The following is a 15,108-nucleotide window of genomic DNA, read 5'->3' on the forward strand; positions in this document are numbered from 1 at the left end:
TGAAGAACTCATGAAAGTAAGCTTATTCTCGGATTCCTGAAACTTTAGATTTGCTCTTTCTTTTACTGCAAAGTACAACGTTGTTTTTTTTGTTTAAATCTTTCTAGACATGGTAAATATTAAGGACAAAGCAGTTTTCACATAGTTTGAGTGAAGGAATTCATTTTATAGATAAAATCCCAAGAGTCTGCTGAGAAAAGAGAGTGAATGCGAAGTAGACTTTAACACGGCTATGGGAGTGAGCCGAGTGTGGGCTAACCGGCAAGCGTCTCAACCAAGCAAAGCTCACCATGGGGAAGGTGGCTATACCAACTAGCCTGATGCCCTGCTCCCGCAGTGACGGATAATCGTACTCTGGTTTCTCTTCATAACATACAAGTCTTTCGCCTTTTACTAAAGACTTCCGTGGAGAGCAGCACTAATGAGTTGTTTCTATTATTGGCAGGCTTTACCTTTGCGGGTGAAGCCCTTTCTGTCTGTGCAAAAGAAATCTTGCTACTTTGCAGAGTGACTTCTCTGAGTAGAGTCGCCTTACTTGTTGCGACTGTGCCGATGTTCGAAGCTGGAGTTCAAAGTTGTTGCTTGAATGGTGCTTGCTGGAGCATGCGGGAGTGCAAAGTTATACCATTTAAAAGGGCTGAAGAGTGCTCAGTGCAGCGGGTGGGCGGAGGTGCAACGTGACACTCTGGCCACCTATGGCCATAAAAAGAACATTGCTACAAGTGCGCATTGTGCCAGCAAGGGCCCTCGGACCTGAAACAGTGGACAGTTATCGCTTCTCGGCCTTTTGGCTAAGATCAAGTGTAGTATCTGTTCTTATCAGTTTAATATGTCCTCTATACGAGGACAACATATTAAATGGATTTTTAAGAATAGGAGTTGAAAAAGAAGCTTGCTCCGTTCACTCCAAGCCTCGACCCGGTACTGCAGTGCCGCTGGGAACGATGCGCTCTCCTCTGCTCTTGTGAAAAAGCAAACAGCGGTGCAGGATGGAAGTTTCAGGGAGCCCAAGATGAAACTTTCTTTTAATCTGCTGAGAAAAGAGAGTGAATGCGAAGTGGACTTTAACACGGCTCTGGGAGCGAGCCGAGTGCGGGCTAACCGGGAGAATTGCTTGAAAGAAACGCGACACCGAATGAGTGGTCAGAACAAAGCCTCAATACGGTGTTCCCGTGGTGTTTGTGGCTGCCTTGTCTTTTGCACAGAGTAAAAGACAAGGCAGCCATCGAATAGATTGTTTCTACTTGGTCAGCCGAGGAGCGGGGGGGGGGGGGGGGGGGGGGGGGGGGGGGGGGGGGGGCAAGCGTCTCAACCAAGCAAAGCTCACCAAGTAGGAACAATCGGGCCCTTTTCGATGGCTGCAACACCTGAAAGAGATATTGATGCGAGACCCGATCAAATGCTTTTTCAAAGTCTAAATTTAAGATGACAAGCCGGGTGTTTCTGTCTCTAGCGTAATCAATGATGTCTCGAATCAGTACGAGGCTGTCGGTGAGTTGTCTCCCTGAGATGGCACAAGTTTGGTCTGGGTGAATTACCTCCTCTAAAACAGAGGACATCCGTGTCGCTAAAACCTTGCTAAAAAGTTTACAGTCAAAGTTTAAAAGTGTGATGGGCCTCCAATTCTTTAGGTCAGTCTTATCATTTTTTTTATAAAGTAGAGTCACTATTCCCACTCTAAAACTGTCAGGCAGTCGGTCGAGTTTTTCAAAATCTTTAAAAACATCTAAAATGTCTGATGATAAAAGGTCCCAATAGGTCAGATAGAATTCTGCAGGAAGCCCGTCTAAACCCGGAGCTCGACTTCTCTTAAAACCTGTTAGGCATTTTTTTAACTCTAAAGCAGTAAAATTCTGTGTCAAGTGTGCATTCTCTTTTACGGTTTTGTCAACGAATTTTAAGATTTCTGCCGATGTTTCCAAGTGCACTGGTTTCTCTTTGTACATGTTACTATAAAAGGTATGTACAGTTTCAATCATCTCTTGTGTGGATTTTGTTAAAAACCCATCTTCTCTTTTTAGATTTTGAATACACTCCTTTTTATTTATAACTTTCTTTATTTTTCACCTTCCTCAATTTCCTGCTCCCTGCTTCTTACAAAAATTCCTTTACTCTTTATTTCTGCTGAAACTGACATTTCCTTTTTGACATCTTTGATTTCTTCTTTAAAGTCTATGCCACACTGATTTAGTTTAAAGTAGCGCTGTAAGCGTTTATGTAGTCCCATCATACATCTATTCTCTTTCCTTTTTTTACGTTTACCTTGCTGTTTAAAAAAAGTCTGGGTCGTTTCCTTCACCATTTCCCACCATTGTGCATGTGTTTCGTAGAGGTCTTGAAGGGTCTGCCACTCTTTATAACATTCCCTGTACTGACTGACTATGATTTCATCCTCCAACAGGGAACAGTTGAGTTTCCACAGACCACTTCCTACCGTCACACCAGAAGGGGGTGAAAGGGTGCAGGAGAGCATAAGGTGGTCTGAAAAGAAAACAGGGGTTAATCTAACATCAGTGGGTGGGCAATCTCTAGTAAAGAAATAATCAATGCGAGAGGCTCTGGTGCCATCATGACTAAACCAGGTGAAGCCCTCCTCTCTGGGATGCATGGTTTTAAAACAGTCAGTAAGCTTAAAATCCCTGCATATGCCCTGAAGTAAAATCGAAGTCTTATCCACTTTAAAATCTACCCCTGCTCTTTTTCTATCTTTCCTGCTCAAGATACAGTTAAAACCCCCTCCTACAACTAAAGGTACTTGCCCTAGCATGTAAAGCTGTATATCTTCTAAAAGGTCATACCTTTCATTTTTTCCATTGAAACCATAAATATTTAAGAGGTTAAAGTCTTGCCCCATAAAATTCAAGTGTGCTAAAAGTGCCCGTCCGTCTCTCACCACTGTGCTACCTTTCACCAGAACATGCGGATTTTTAATTAGAATGGCCACACCATCATTTTTATTTTGATTTGAGCCACTCCATATCGATAAATGGGGCCACATTTCCTCCCATTGTCTATGGTTTTTTAAAAAAGGTAGTCCACATTCTTGTATTAAAAACACATCTGATTTTATGGAGTCTAAGAAGGATAAAATACTCTGGGCTCTTGTCTTTGATTTCACACTTCTCACATTTAGTGTTGAGAAGGTGAGAACCATTAAAAGCATAAAGGAAAGTAGGTATGTCATTTTCGTTTTTCTAAGTTATCAAAACAAATTACACACAGGTTATTTCTTGGGAAACTAGCTCTTCCTTCATTTCTTTAGGTGAAAAGTGAGTAGGGTGATCTATATTTCCTTTTCGGACTCTCGGTGTTGGCCTCTGACGCAATGTTGCATTTAACTTTGAGTCCCTGGGGGTTGATTGCAGAGCTGAAGTTAAAAAGGAGACCTCATTTGGTGAGTCGGAGGGGAAGACTCTAGGTTCTTCCACTGAAGAACTGTCTGAAAGGGACCTAACCCTTCCCCTCTTCTCTGATACCACTGGGGAATCAGAGGCTCAGATGCCGTCCTCTTCGGCTGTTGACCTTCGGGGAGGTGAGTATCTTCACTAGACTCACCTGTCTGCTCTTCCTCCTCATTTAGCGTAGCTCCACCCTCTGCCTGTGAATTCTCACAGACTTCAACACTGAGTGGTGAGGCCTCTACAGACCCCTCCCCTTTTTGCTCCTCACTTCCAATCCAAGCTTTTGGCGGGAAGTTTGAATTTATTGGGTCAACCTCTTCACTTTGTTCACCAACTGCCACCTTTGGTCCTTCTCTTTGTTGGCTTGACTGTGGCTTTACCGTCTTTAATTTGTTGGCAAAAGATTTAGGGCAATCTCTGAAGAGGTGATTTAATTCTCCACAGAGATTACATTTCCTGCCATTTGGACACTCTCCAAAAGTTTGCCCAATTTCTCTGCTCTTCCCACATAACACCTTGGTACAAGCCTCAACCAGGTGCCCATGCTCACCACACTTGCGGCAGAACTTGGGCTGCCCCTGCTAGTGGATGTAACCTCGGTTTTCAAGGTGGCCAGAGTGTCGCCCACCCGCTGCACTGAGCACTCTTCAGCCCTTTTAAATGGTATAACTTTGCACTCCCGCACGCTCCAGCAAGCACCATTCAAGCAACAACTTTGCACTCCAGCTTCGAACATCGGCACAGTCGCAACAAGTAAGGCGACTCTACTCAGAGAAGTCACTCTGCACAGTAAGAAGATTTCTTTTGCACAGACAGAAAGGGCTTCACCCGCAAAGGTAAAGCCTGCCAAAAATAGAAACAACTCATTAGTGCTGCTCTCCACAGAAATCTTTAGTAAAAGGCGAAAGACTTGTACGTTATGAAGAGAAACCAGAGTACGATTATCCGTCACTGCGGGAGCAGGGCATCAGGCTAGTTGGCATAGCCACCTTCCCCATGGTGAGCTTTGCTTGGTTGAGACGCTTGCTCCCCCCCCCCCCCCCCTTGCTCCTCGGCTGACCAACCAGGAACAATCGGGCCCTATTCGATGGCTGCCTTGTCTTTTACTCTGTGCAAAAGACAAGGCAGCAACAAAAACACCACGAGAATCCCGTATTGAGGCTTTGTTCTGATCGCTCATTCGGTGTCGCGTTTCTTTCAAGCAATTCTCCCGGTTAGCCCACACTCGGCTCGCTCCCATAGCCGTGTTAAAGTCTACTTCGCATTCACTCTCTTTTCTCAGCAGACTCTTGGGATTTTATCTATAAAATGAATTCCTTCACTCAAACTATGTGAAAACTGCTTTGTCCTTAATATTTACCATGTCTAGAAAGATTTAAACAAAAAAAACAACGTTGTACTTTGCAGTAAAAGAAAGAGCAAATCTAAAGTTTCAGGAATCCGAGAATAAGCTTACTTTCATGAGTTCTTCACGATTTCGGATTTTGCTATAAAATGAATTCCTTCACTCAAACTAAATTAAAACTGCTAAACCGCTAATCTGTTATATGTAAGGCAGATGTCAAATTCACCGAAATAGGATCAAAGGGTATTCGGCCAATCGAGCTGTAGCAGCTTCGGTAAAAGAGTATAAGTTGAAGAATTTGTGAATAAAGGTGTGCGCACACATAGTGTGCTGTACGAAAATAGGCAGGGAGCAATGCCGGCTGGGGTATATGTTCTTGTATGTTGTCTGACTGTTTGATTTGAATGTGTTGTGTAAGTGTCCTGTTGAATGTTACATGTTTGGGCTTTGACACGCTTCACTGTGGTTGTTAACTGTGTGGTGTGTCCTGAAATGTTATATGTTAGGGTTGTGTGACATGCTTAATGCTTGTCAGTAGCTACCCACTTATTCATATATAGCAACTGACAACATAAGAAGTCTGGACATACTTTGATAGTAGTTGTAGAAGTATCCTTATTGATAATAGATCACTAATTCATAGTGATAGAACAGTAGATGAACAGGTGCTTGCACATGTCTCACGAAAATAAAATGGGTGTATGATTGCTGACGGCAGAGCAATACTGCCAAACTTATGAGTTTTTGTGGCAAACTTGATTCAGTGTCTTGACGTGTATACGCTGTTTCGCTGACTTGATTGTCACACGAAACAAAGTGTGTTTGATAAGATCCGACCATTTTATTACGGGAGGATCAGTATGTATGGATTCTGATGTGACTGATAAACCCATTCGTATCTTAAGCATAATCTAATACGTGAGACAACGCCCTGGCACACGATAAAAAAAAAAAAGAGAGAGAGCGGTTTTGTGTCCCCACAGTCCATAATGTAGAAAAGAGAGAAAAAAGCCTTTCTGATTTGGTGTGTGTGCTCATAGTGCAGAGTGTAGAGAAAAGAAAGCCGTTTTGGTGTCACGGGTGTTGTGACTTACACACACACATTTCTAAATTGAGAAAGGAAATTATTTTAGAGGAAGCACTAGAGTTTAGATCCCACATTTGTTGATAGGCATTCATTTATTTCTTCACTTCTGATGAAGTTTCAACAATAAACAACAAACTTTGTATTATGAGAAAGAACCAGACTCATTCTTCAGGAATCCGAAAATAAGCTCTATTTTATGAGTTATGCACGAATTCGGATTCTCCTATAAAACGAATTCATTAACTCAAACCAAGTTAAGACTGCTTTGTCCTTCATATTTATTCATGTCTAATCAAGTTTCAACGATAAACAACGTTGTACTTTGTAGAATGAGAAAGAAATTCTTCAGCAATAAGCATCTCTCGACATATGACGAAATACAGATTTTGCTATAAAATTAATTCCTTCTATCAGCCTGACTTAAAACTGTTTGTCCTCCTTATTTATCCACTTCAAATCAAGTTTCAACAATTAAAAAAATTTGTAGTTTGAGAAAGAACAACTTAATCTTCAGCAATCAGTATAAAAAGAGGTGCAAATGCCAACCATACATACCTAAAAGGTGGAGCGGAAGTATTCAGCTGCAAGTAGGAGTGAATGTTCGACCATAATTTGTAAAAAGCGGGTAAGAAAAGGTTCGAATGCCCGACTATATATTAACAAAAGCGGGAGGAGAGGTCTTCGGATGAGAGTGGGTGAGAATTTCCAACCATAATCTATAAAATACGGTGAAAAAAAATATGTGAATGCCTCATAGAACACTAAAAGCGGAAGCGTTTGGCTGCAAGAAGGTGTGAATGTCCGACTATATTTGGTGAAAAGCAGGTGAAGCAAGGTCTGAATGCCCAACCTTACATCATCAAAAGCGAGATCAGAGGTGTTCGGCTGCAAGAAGGCCATAGTTTGCCAAAAGCGGGTAAGGTGCGAATGACCGACTAAATATCAACAAAAGTGGGGGCGGAGGTCTTCGGATGGAAGTGGGTGTGAATATCCCACCATACAAGTATGGTGGAGAGGAAGCTGTGAATGGCCGACCATAGTAAAAGGCGGGTGAGAGAAGGTGCGAATGTCAAACCATACATAATCAAAACAGGGAGCGGAGGTGTTCTGCTGTAAGAAGGTGTGAATGTCCAACCATAGTTGGTAAAAAGCGGGTAAGAAAAGGTTAAAATACCCGACTGTACACAATCAATAGCGGGAGCGGAGTTGTTCGGCTACTAAAAGGTGTGAAAGTCCGACCATGGTTTGTAAAAAGCGGGTAAGAAAAGGTGTGAATGCCCGACAATGTATGATCAAAAGAGGGAGTGGAGGTTTTCGGCTGCAAGAAGGTCTGAATGTCCAACCATAATTTGTAAAAACCGGGGAAGAAAAGGCTCGAAAGCCCGACTATACACCATCAAAAGTGGGAGCGGAGGTGTTCAGCTGCAAGACGGTCGGAATGTCCATCAATAATTGCTAGAAAACATGAAAGAAAATCTTCGAATATCAAACTGCACATGATCATAAGCGGGAGAGGAGGTGTTCAGCTGCAAGAAGGTGTGAATGTCTACCCATAATTACTGAAAAATGGGTAAGAAAAGGTGCGAATGCCTAACCATACATCATCAAAAGAGGGAGCGGAGGTGTTCCGCTGTAAGACGGTGTGAATGTCCGACCATAGATGGTAAAAAGCGGGTAAGAAAAGGTTAAATTACCCGACTGTACACAATCAAAAGAGGGAGCGGAGTTGTTCAGCTAAGAGAAGGTGTGAAAGTCCGACCTTGGTTTGTAAAAAGCGGGTAAGAAAAGGTTCGTATGCCCGAATATACACCATCAAAAGCGGAAGCGGAGGTGTTCGGCTGCAAGCAAGATATTGTGAACGTCCGACCAAAGTTTGTAAAAAGCAGTTAAGAAAAGGTTCGAATATCTAACCAAACATAATCAAAAGCGGGAGCAGAGCTGTTCGACTGGAAGTAGGTGTGAATGTCAGATCATAATTTGCAAAAAGCTGATGAGAAAGGGTGAGAATGCCCGACTATACACCATCAAATACGGTAGCGGAGTTGTTCGGCTGTGAGTAGGTGTGAATCTCCAACCATAATTGCTGAAAAATGTGTTAGAAAAGGTAAAAATGCCGGTCCATACATAATCAAAATCGGGAGAGGTGGTGTTCAGCTGCAAGAAGGTCTAAATGTCCATCAATAATTGCTAGAAAACATGAAAGAAAATTTTCGAAAATCAAACCACACATGATCATAAGTGGGAGAGGAGGTGTTCAGCTGCAAGAAGGTGTGAATGTCCACCCATAATACCTGAAAAATGGGTAAAAAAAAGGTGCGAATGCCCAACCATACATCATCAAAAGCAGGAGTGCATGTGTTCGGCTACAAGAAGGTGTGAACGTCCAACCAAAGTTTGTAAAAAGCAGTTAAGAAAAGGTTCGAATATCCAACCATACATAATCAAAAGTGGGAGCAGAGCTGTTCGACTGCAAATAGGGGTGAATGTCAGATCATAATTTGGAAAAAGCTGATGAGAAAGGGTGAGAATGCCCGACTATACACCATCAAATGCGGGAGCGGAGTTGTTCGGCTGTGAGTAGGTGTGAATCTCCGACCATAATTGCTGAAAAATGTGTTAGAAAAGGTAAGAATGCCGGTCCATACATCATCAAAAGCGAGAGAGGTTGTGTTCGGCTGCAAGTAGGTGTGAATGTCCAGCCATAATTACTCACAAACGGGTAAGAAAAGGTAGTATTGCCAGACCATATATGATCAAAACAGGGAGCGGAGGTGGTTCAGCTGCAAGAAGGTTTGAATGTCCGACTAAAGTTCAAATATATTAACAAAAGCGGGAGGAGAGGTCTTCGGATGAGAGTGGTTGAAAATTTCCAACCATAATGTATAAAATGCGGTGAAAAAAAGGTGTGATAGAACACTAAAAGGTGGAGCGGAAGTGTTCGGCTGCAAGAAGGTGTGAATGTCCGACTATATTTGGTGAAAAGCAGGTGAAGCAAGGTCTGAATGCCCAACCTTACATCATCAAAAGCGAGATCAGAGGTGTTTGGCTGCAAGAAGGCCATAGTTTGCCAAAAGCGGGTAAGGTGCGAATGTCCGACTAAATATCAACAAAATTTGGGGCGGAGGTCTTCGGATGCAAGTGGGTGTGAATGTCCGACTATATTTGGTGAAAAGCAGGTGAAGCAAGGTCTGAATGCCCAACCTTACATAATCAAAAGCGAGATCAGAGGTGTTTGGCTGCAAGAAGGCCATAGTTTGCCAAAAGCGGGTAAGGTGCGAATGACCGACTAAATATCAACAAAAGTGGGGGCGGAGGTCTTCGGATGCAGGTGGGTGTGAATATCCCACCATACAAGTATGGTGGAGAGGAAGCTGTGAATGGCCGACCATAGTAAAAGGCGAGTGAGAGAAGGTGCGAATGTCAAACCTTACATAATCAAAACAGGGAGCGGAGGTGTTCTGCTGTAAGAAGGTGTGAATGTCCAACCATAGTTGGTAAAAAGCGGGTAAGAAAAGGTTAAAATACCCGACTGTACACAATCAATAGCGGGAGCGGATTAGTTCGGCTACTAAAAGGTGTGAAAGTCCGACCATGGTTTGTAAAAAGCGGGTAAGAAAAGGTGCGAATGCCCGACAATGTATGATCAAAAGAGGGAGTGGAGGTTTTCGGCTGCAAGAAGGTCTGAATGTCCAACCATAATTTGTAAAAACCGGGGAGGAAAAGGCTCGAAAGCCCGACTATACACCATCAAAAGTGGGAGCGGAGGTGTTCAGCTGCAAGACGGTCTGAATGTCCATCAATAATTGCTAGAAAACATGAAAGAAAATTTTTGAATATCAAACTGCACATGATCATAAGCGGGAGAGGAGGTGTTCAGCTGCAAGAAGGTGTGAATGTCTACCCATAATTACTGAAAAATGGGTAAGAAAAGGTGCGAATGCCTAACCATACATCATCAAAAGAGGGAGCGGAGGTGTTCCGCTGTAAGACGGTGTGAATGTCCGACCATAGATGGTAAAAAGCGGGTAAGAAAAGGTTAAATTACCCGACTGTACACAATCAAAAGAGGGAGCGGAGTTGTTCAGCAAAGAGAAGGTGTGAAAGTCCGACCTTGGTTTGTAAAAAGCGGGTAAGAAAAGGTTCGTATGCCCGAATATACACCATCAAAAGCGGAAGCGGAGGTGTTCGGCTGCAAGATATTGTGAACGTCCGACCAAAGTTTGTAAAAAGCAGTTAAGAAAAGGTTCAAATATCTAACCAAACATAATCAAAAGCGGGAGCAGAGCTTTTCGACTGCAAGTAGGTGTGAATGTCAGATCATAATTTGCAAAAAGCTGATGAGAAAGGGTGAGAATGCCCGACTATACATCATCAAAGGCGGGAGCGGAGTTGTTCGGCTGTGATTAGGTGTGAATCTCCGACCATAATTGCTGAAAAATGTGTTAGAAAAGGTAAAAATGCCGGTCCATACATCATCAAAAGTGAGAGAGGTTGTGTTCGGCTGCAAGTAGGTGTGAATGTCCAGCCATAATTACTCACAAACGGGTAAGAAAAGGTAGTATTGCCAGACCATATATGATCAAAACAGGGAGCGGAGGTGGTTCAGCTGCAAGAAGGTTTGAATGTCCGACTAAAGTTAAAATATATTAAAGAAAGCGGGAGGAGAGGTCTTCGGATGAGAGTGGTTGAAAATTTCCGACCATAATGTATAAAATGCGGTGAAAAAAAGGTGTGATAGAACACTAAAAGGTGGAGCGGAAGTGTTCGGCTGCAAGAAGGTGTGAATGTCCGACTATATTTGGTGAAAAGCAGGTGAAGCAAGGTCTGAATGCCCAACCTTACATCATCAAAAGCGAGATCAGAGGTGTTTGGCTGCAAGAAGGCCATAGTTTGCCAAAAGCGGGTAAGGTGCGAATGTCATACTAAATATCAACAAAATTTGGGGCAGAGGTCTTCGGATGCAAGTGGGTGTGAATATCCAACCATACAAGTATGGTGGAGAGGAAGCTGTGAATAGCCGACCATAGTTTGGAAAAAGCGGGTAAGAAAAGGTTTGAATACCCGAACATACACCATCAAAAGAGGGAGCGGAGGTGTTCCGCTGTACGAAGGTGTGAATGTCCGACCATAGTTGGTAAGAAGCGGGTAAGAAAAGGTTAAAATACCCGACTGTACACAATCAATAGCGGGAGCGGATGTGTTCGGCTACAAGAAGGTGTGAAAGTCCGACCATGGTTTGTAAAAAGCGGGTAAGAAAAGGTGCGAATGTCCGACAATGTATGATCAAAAGAGAGAGCGGAGGTTTTCGGATATAAGAAGGTTTGAATGTCCCACCATAGTTTGTAAAAAGCGGGTAAGAAAAGGTTCGAATGCCCGACTATACACCATCAAAAGCGGGAGCAGAGGTGTTCCGCTGTAAGACGGTGTGAATGTCCGACCATAGTTGGTAAAAAGCGGGTAAGAAAAGGTTAAAATACCCGACTGTACACAATCAATAGCGGTAGCGGAGTTGTTCGGCTACAAGAAGGTGTGAAAGTCCGACCATGGTTTGTAAAAACCGGGAAGAAAAGGCTTGAAAGCCCGACTATACACCATCAAAAAGAAGGTTTGAATGTCCATCAATAATTGCTTTAAAACAAGAAAGTAAATTTTCGAACATCAAACCGTACATGATCATAAGCGGGAGAGGAGGTTTTCCGCTCTAAAACGGTGTGAATGTCCGACAATAGTTGGTAAAAAGCGGTAAGAAAAGGTTAAAATACCCGACTGTACACAATCAATAGCGGGAGCGGAGTTTTTCGGCTACTAAAAGGTGTGAAAGTCCGATCCTGGTTTGTAAAAAGCGGGTAAGAAAAGGTTCGAATGCCCGAACATACACCATCAAAAGAGGGAGCGGAGGTGTTCGGCTGTAAGACGGTGTGAATGTCCGATCATAGTTGGTAAAAAGCGGGTAAGAAAAGGTTAAAATACCCGACTGTACACAATCAAAAGAGGGAGCGGAGTTGTTCAGCTAAGAGAAGGTGTGAATGTCCGACCATGGTTTGTAAAAAGCGGGTAAGAAAAGGTTCGTATGCCCGAAAATACACTATCAAAACCGGAAGCGTAGGTGTTCGGCTGCAAGAAGGTGTGAACGTCCGACCAAAGTTTGTAAAAAAGCAGTTAAGAAAAGGTTCGAATATCTAACCAAACATAATCAAAAGCGGATGAGAAGGTGTTCGACTGCAAGTAGGTGTGAATGTCAGAGAATAATTTGCAAAAAGCTGATGAGAAAGGGTGAGAAATCCCGACTATACACCATCAAATGCGGTAGCGGAGTTGTTCGGCTGTGAGTAGGTGTGATTCTCCAACCATAATTGCTGAAAAATGTGTTAGAAAAGGTAAGAATGCCTGTCCATACATCATCAAAAGCGGGAGAGGTGGTGTTCGGCTGCAAGTAGGTGTGAATGTCAATTAATAATTGCTTTAAAACATGAAAGAAAATTTTCGAATATCAAACCTTACATGATCATTAGCAGGAGAGGAGGTGTTCAGCTGCAAGAAGGTGTGAATGTCCAGCCATAATTACTCACAAATGGGTAAGAAAAGGTACTATTGCCAGACCATATATGATCAAAACAGGGAGCGGAGGTGGTTCAGCTGCAAGAAGGTTTGAATGTCCGACTAAAGTTTGTAAAAAGCGGGTAAGACAAGGTGTGAATGCCCAACAATGTATGATCAAAAGAGGAGCGGAGGTTTTCGGCTGCAAGAAGGTCTGAATGCCCACCCATAATTACTGAAAAATGGGTAAGAAAAGGTGCGAAAGCCCAACCGCACATGATCATAAGTGGATGAGAAGGTGTTCGACTGCAAGTAGGTGTGAATGTAAGATCATAATTTGTAAAAAGCGGGTAAGAAAAGGTAAGAATGCCCAACCATAAATTATCAAAAGCGGCAGCAGAGTTTTGGCTGGTATTTATCAATGTCTAGATAGATTTCAACAAAAAACAACGTTGTACTTTGCAGTAAAAGAAAGTGCAAATCAAAAGTTTTAGGAATCCGAGAATAAGCTTATTTTCATGAGTTCTGCACGATTTCGGATTTTATGTATAAAATGAATTCATTCACTCAAACCAAGTTAAAACTGCTTTTTCCTTCATATTTATCAATGTCTAGATCGACTTCAACAAAGAACAACATTGTATTTTGCAGTAGAAGAAAGAGCGAAGGATCAGGAATCAGGATCAGGAATCCGAGAATAAGCTTATTTTCTTATGGGCAAGTGGGAACTGCTTTGTCCTTCATATTTATCAATGTGTAGATGGATTTCAACTTCTTCTACTGCAAAGTCCAATGTTTTTCTTTGTTGAAGTCGATCTAGACATTGATGAATATGGAAGGACAAAGCAGTTTTAACTTGGTTTGAGCAAAGCAATTCATTTTATAGCAAAATCCGAAATCGTGCAGAACTCATGAAAGCAGGCTTATACTCGGATTCCTGAAACTTTAGATTTGCTCTTTCTTTTACTGCAAAGTACAACGTTGTTTTTTTGTTTAAATATTTCTAGACATGGTAAATATGAAGGACAAATCAGTTTTAACATAGTTTGAGTGAAGTAATGCATTTTATAAGCAAAATCCCAAATCATGCGGAACTCACGAAATGCTTTTTCTCGCTTTTCACTGCTTTTTACAAACTTTGGTTGGACGTTCACACCTTCTTGCATCCGAACACCTCCGCTTCCGCTTTTGATGATGTATATTCGGGCATTCGAATCTTTTATTACCCGCTTTTTACAAACCATTGTCGGACTTTCACACCTTCTTGCAGCCGAACACCACCTCTCCCGCTTTTGATGATGTATGGTCCAGTATTCTTACCTTTTCTAACACATTTTTCAGCAATTATGGTCGGACAATCACACCTACTCACAGCTGGACACCTCCGCTCCCGCTTTTGATCATACAATGTCGGGACATCGCTCCTTGTCTTACCAGCTTTTTACAAACTTTAGTCGAACATTCACACCTTCTTGCAGCTGAACACCTCCGCTCCCGCTTTTGATGATGTATAGTCGGGCTTTCGAGCCTTTTCTTACCCGGTTTTTACAAATTATGGTTGGACATTCAGACCTTGCAGCCGAACACCTCCGCTCTCTCTTTTGATCATACATTGTTGGGCATTCGCACCTTGTCTTACCCGCTTTTTACAAACTATAGTCAGACATTCACACCTTGCAGCTGAACCTCCGCTCCCTGTTTTGATCATGTATGGTCTGGCAATACTACCTTTTCTTCCTACGTTTGTGAGTAATTATGGCTGGACATTCACACCTACTTGCAGTCGAACTGCTCTGCTACCGCTTTTGATTATGTTTGGTTTGGATATTCGAACCTTTTCTTAACTGCTTTTTACAAACCATGGTCGGACTTTCACACCTTCTTGTAGCCGAACAACTCCGCTCCCGCTTTTGATTGTGTACAGTCGGGTATTTTAACCTTTTCTTACCCGCTTTTTACCAACTATGGTCGGACATTCACACCGTCTTACAGCGGAACACCTCCACTCCCGCTTTTTATGGTGTATAGTCGGGCATTCGAACCTTTTCTTACCCGCTATTTACAAACTATGGTACGACATTCAAACCTTCGTGTATCCAAAAACTCCGCTCTCTCTTTTGATCATACATTGTCGGACATTCGCACCTTTTCTTACCCGCTTTTTACAAACCATGGTCGGACTGTCACACCTTCTTGTAACCGAACACATCCGCTCCCGCTATTGATTGTGTACAGTCGGGAATTTTAACCTTTTCTTACCCGCTTTTTACCAAGTATGGTCGGACATTCACACCTTCGTACAGCGGAACACCTCCGCTCCCTCTTTTGATGGTGTATGTTCGGGCATTCAAACCTTTTCTTACCCGCTTTTTACAAACCATGGTCGGACTTTCACACCTTCTTGTAGCCGAACAACTCCGCTCCCGCTATTGATTGTGTACAGTCGGGTATTTTAACTTTTCTTACCCGCTTTTTACCAACTATGGTCGGACATTCACACCGTCTTACAGCGGAACACCTCCGCTCCCGCTTTTTATGGTGTATAGTCGGGCATTCGAACCTTTTCTTACCCGCTATTTACAAACTATGGTAGGACATTCAAACCTTCGTGTATCCGAAAACCTCCGCTCTCTCTTTTGATCATACATTGTCGGACATTCGCACCTTTTCTTACCCGCTTTTTACAAACCATGGTCGGACTGTCACACCTTCTTGTAGCCGAACACATCCACTCCCGC

The 15,108-nt window shown here is 42.7% G+C and overlaps 3 non-coding genes across 3 annotated transcripts; 2 read left to right on the forward strand and 1 right to left on the reverse strand.

Annotated features, from left to right (window-relative positions):
* Positions 1-349: 349 nt before the first annotated feature.
* Positions 350-463, forward strand: LOC140310543 (U5 spliceosomal RNA). Its single transcript, XR_011916601.1, has one exon. It is a non-coding gene; the product is annotated as a U5 spliceosomal RNA (small nuclear RNA).
* A 308-nt stretch (positions 464-771) lies between these two features.
* LOC140310467 (U2 spliceosomal RNA) lies at positions 772-955 on the forward strand. Its single transcript, XR_011916535.1, has one exon. It is a non-coding gene; the product is annotated as a U2 spliceosomal RNA (small nuclear RNA).
* Positions 956-4,226: 3,271 nt separating this feature from the next.
* Positions 4,227-4,340, reverse strand: LOC140310619 (U5 spliceosomal RNA). Its single transcript, XR_011916672.1, has one exon. It is a non-coding gene; the product is annotated as a U5 spliceosomal RNA (small nuclear RNA).
* Between the last annotated feature and the right edge of the window lie 10,768 nt (positions 4,341-15,108).

This window comes from Leuresthes tenuis, unplaced genomic scaffold, assembly GCF_036924035.1.
Source record: "Leuresthes tenuis unplaced genomic scaffold, fLeuTen1.0.hap1 SCAF_6, whole genome shotgun sequence".
Classification (NCBI taxonomy): domain Eukaryota; kingdom Metazoa; phylum Chordata; class Actinopteri; order Atheriniformes; family Atherinopsidae; genus Leuresthes; species Leuresthes tenuis.